Here is a 5,030-nt window from a genome sequence, read left to right on the forward strand (position 1 = left end):
ACAAAAACACTTCAAGAGTTCGTTTTCTGTTGAATCTTACTTTTTTTAAGTCATACTTTGGCGGCTATTTAAAAGTTTATAATTTAAGTGTCACTAATAAATGTTACGTAGACAGAACGCATGTCTGGTGGTCAAGGGTTTAAGTAGCAATACACATGCCTGAGTTTTGACTTATACTGAAATATGAACGTAAGCCAAACAAATATTTAACAGACCCAACCCCTTTTTGGATAGCCAGACGCCAATATTGACCAAACCGACCCCGGATTTTTTTACCCTATCGACCAAATTGAGCATACTATAGGTCTATAGAAGGTGTCATTTTTATCGTGAAGGCCTTGGCAAACTTTAAAATGTGTTTTGTCACATAAATAGGTGTTCAATTAAGCATAGAACACGATAAATCCAACATAAAAGCCTAGCGAAACAACATAAAGACAATTACCCATAACAGTGAAAATCTTCGTCCAGCACCGCCCAGGCATGTCATTGGGGTATATTATATCTCAAACTATGACTAAGGGTGTCTGCTACATGCCAGAATCTTTATTTTTACTTAAATATGTGAACGTAAGCCAAACAAATATTCAATCTACCCCTACTCCCAATTTGGATAGCCAGACGACATTATTGACCATACCAACCCAGGATCTTAGTTCTAGATGGTCTATACAAGGTGTCATTGTCATCGTAAAGGCCTTGGCAAACTTTAAAATGTGTTTTCCAAAATAAAAAGTTGCTCAATTAAGCAGCTTACACGATAAAACATCATGAAAACCTAGACTTCCAACATAAATGCAATTCAGGTAATACGATAAAACATCATGAAAATCTAGACTACCAACATCAAGGCAAATAATGGTGACATCAGGTAGTCTGTCGTGTATGAAGACTGGTTCAATAAAGGTTGCCTCAGTAAATATGGAGCGTTTTGAGATTTGTTTAATAAGGGTGACATCAGGTAGTCTGTCGTTTATGAAGACTGGTTCAATAAAGGTGGCCTCAGTAAACATGGAGCGTTTGGAGATTTGTTTAATACGGGTGACCTCAGGTAGTCTGTCGTGTATGAAGACTGGTTCAATAAAGGTCGTGTATGAAGACTGGTTCAATAAAGGTGGCCTCAGTAAATATGGAGCGTTTTGAGATTTGTTTAATAAGGGTGACATCAGGTAGTCTGTCGTGTATGAAAACTGGCTCAATAAAGGTGGCCTCAGTAAATATGGAGCGTTTTGAGATTTGTTTAATAAGGGTGACCTCAGGTAGTCTGTCGTGTATGACACTGGTTCAATAAAGGTGGCCTCAGTAAATATGGAGCGTTTGGAGATTTGTTTAATACGGGTGACCTCAGGTAGTCTGTCGTGTATGAATAGTTATCAAAGGTACCAAGATTATAATTTAGTACGCCAGACGCGCGTTTCGTCTACATATGACTCATCAGTGACGCTCATATCAAAATATTTATAAAGCCAAACAAGTACAAAGTTGAAGAGCATTCAGGAACCAAAATTCCAAAAAGTTATCATACTGGTTCAATAAAGGTGGCCTCAGTAAATATGGAGCGTTTGGAGATTTGTTTAATACGGTCGACCTCAGGTTGTATGTCGTGTATGTGGACTGGTTCAATAAAGGTAGTCTCAGTAAATATGGAGCTTTTGGAGATTTGTTTAATAAGGGTGACCTCAGGTAGTCTGTCGTGTATGAAGACTGGTTCAATAAAGGTTGCCTCAGTAAATATGGAGCGTTTGGAGATTTGTTTAATAAGGGTGACCCCATGTAGTCGGTCGTGTATGGAGACTGGTTCAATAAAGTTGGTCACAGTAAATATTGAGCGTTTGGAGATTTGTTTAATAAAGGTGACCGCAGGTAGTCTGTCGTGTATGAAGACTGGTTCAATAAAGGTTGCCTCAGTAAATATGGAGCATTTTGCGATTTGTTTAATAAGGCTGAATAGACAGATTACCTGAGGTAACTTTATACACCAGTATGTTAACAAAACAGATTTCCTGATGTGACCTTAATTCAACCAGTATTCCTACACATATTATCTGAGGTCACCTTTATTAATCCGGTCTTTATAGACAGATTACCTGAGGTCACCTTCATTTATCCGGCTTTTTATAGACAGATTACCTGAGGTCACCTTTATAAATCCGATCTTTGTAGACAGATAACATGAGTTCACCTTTATTAATTCGGTCTTTATAGACAAATTACTTGAGGTCACCTTTATTAAACCAGTCTTTATAGACAGATTACCTGATGTCACCTTTGTTCAACTAGTCTTAGTACACAGATTACCTGGTGTCATCTTTATTAATCCGGCTTTCATGTACAGATATATAGACAACAGTAGTTTACCGATGTTCAAAACTCATAAATCGATAGACAAAATACAAATTTGGGTCATACACCAAAACCGAGGGAAACGCATTAAATACAAGAAAATGACGACACAACATTAAAATGTAACACACACAGAAACAAACTAAGCATTAGACATAATCCGATGCGAATAACAAATATAACATCAAAACTAAATACATGAGTTTGGGATAGAAAAGTACCGTGACACGTCTTATATGAATTCACACTCAAATATAAGAGGAAACAAACAACGTTAACACAAAATAAACACAACGTTAAAATGTAACACACACAGAAACGAACTATAATATAACAATTACCATATTCCTGACTTGGTACAGGACATTTTAAAAAAAAAAAACAATGTTGGGTTGAACCTGGTTTTGTGGCATGTCAAAACTCCCTATTTTATGGCCGTGTGGAATATAACATTAAAAGACAACACACCATTACAGTACTACAATACAAATGAATAGGAGAACACAATTGACAAAGAAACAGCTATTCTTATTGATTGACCATAGGCATATATAATGATAAGATTATCTTAGTTGGACATCAGTTTGGCTCAGAGGCTGTGCCGTATTATCAGCGTGCTAATATTTAGTGATCTCATTATGTTACCAAGATGAAACAAATTAGTGACATTGAGTTCAATTCGGATGGTTCAAAATTCTACACATGTGGAAGAGTTACATGGATTTACCGAAGAATCCTTATATACACTTGATCGTGACGATCTCATCAAATGTATGACAAACATTTCCGGTGTTAACATTAAAAGAATAGAGGCAATTCTTAAAAAGTCGCTGGACACCAATGCCTTGGTCAAGTTAGATCATTGTGCTTTATAATTAGCAAACGAACATGTCAGTAGAGCTGATTCGAATAAACAAACGAAAAAGTGAAGGAGATAATCAGGCGGGTCAAAGCAAAAAATGCAAGACAAATGAACCAGCTGTAAGATCTTTAATTTTATTTATTTGTGTCGGTCGTTAAATCAGATTTAGTTAGATAAGACATAGAATAAGGTGCATGATACAGCTCGGTTATTCTATCTGGTACACATGATGTTAATGACAATGAGTGACGAAGTATGAGGTTATCTGATGATAGGTAAGAGAAGACATAGAATTAGGTAAAGAATGTTCGACGAGGATAACATTGATATTTATCTGGTACGCAGATGGTATTAACAATTAGTTTTACGAAGTATGAGGTTATCTGAGGATAAAAATGTCTAGTATCTTAGACCGTTATGGAATAACCGTTTCACAAATGATATCGGATATGTTCCTTACGTCGTAACTACAATCCCCTTCCCTTTCATGACTATGACCTACCGAATTAGACTATTTACCGGATTTGTAATCACTTAAGCAACACGACGGGTGCCAAATGTGGAGCAGGATCTGCTTACCCTTCCGGAGCACCTGAGATCACCCCTAGTTTTTGGTGGGGTTCGTGTTGTTTATTCTTTAGTTTTCTATGTTGTGTCGTGTGTACTATTGTTTTTCTGTTTGTCTTTTTTATTTTTAGCCATGGCGTTGTCAGTTTGTTTTAGATTTATGAGTTTGACTGTCCCTTTGGTATCTTTCGTCCCTCTTTTAGTAAAATTCCACATGGTATATGTATCCATAGCATTACAAAGCAGCAGTTGTCATTTAATATATATAATGTAATAGTACTGTCAGACTGATTTTTAGTCTCGGACATATTATTTTACATTACTGTGGTTGAAGAGTGGCTAAAATCAATTTTAATTTGACGGTCGCAAATTTCCGTTTTACTGGCTCCCCTACGCGTCGACAGTAAAACGGCATTTGTGAACATCAAATCGCAAATTGACGGTGGGGACTCCTCAACTATAGTGCCGTTACTCCTGTGAACCTCGCTGAAGTGATTTCAATTTATTGAAAGTATGTGGAAGATTTTCATATTACAGGTCTACATTACTACATTTCTTATTAATTTTAAATATGAATACATTTGCAATATACGATTGGTCATTTGTATTCCAGGGCCATCGTCTGTTTCGTCTTCCATCATGTATAGGAGCATGTGGTGTGTTTGGTCACATACCCCAAATCTGAACATCATGTTTAACTATATAGTACAAATCATACCAGTAATTTATCTTTCTCCTGCAATGCTTTCCCATGCTAAGTCATACCTATTTGATCATATTTGAATAACATTTGTAGATGTCTAGAGATTTAAATGAATGGAATAAACATGGCTGCTGTAAATGATTTTACTAATCAAAAGTGAGGTCTTTTCATCCATTTGCTGCATACAAACAATTTACCAGACATGGGCAAAAAAGCAATTTTAATTACTTTAAATGGCAATTTGAATGCTTTCCTAGATTCAAAATACTACAATTTGAAGCATGGAAAGAATATTAGTGTTTCCTTCAAAACCAGTGTCTTATACTTTTTGTTCATGTATTAATACACAAGTATGACCAAAGCTACACATCTCCCCTTCCGACTGATAGGTGGACATAAAAGTTAAGGGACGACATCAAAAGTTCAATGCAGGATAAACAAAACTTAATTCACATAGTTTGTTCACTGACACCCCCCTTTCCCCTCTTAACTTAATTGGAAAAATTGATTGACCAATATGTAAAATCTATGTCAAATCTACAAAATTTGCAGCAA

Source organism: Mytilus trossulus, chromosome 11, assembly GCF_036588685.1.
Source record: "Mytilus trossulus isolate FHL-02 chromosome 11, PNRI_Mtr1.1.1.hap1, whole genome shotgun sequence".
NCBI lineage: Eukaryota > Metazoa > Mollusca > Bivalvia > Mytilida > Mytilidae > Mytilus > Mytilus trossulus.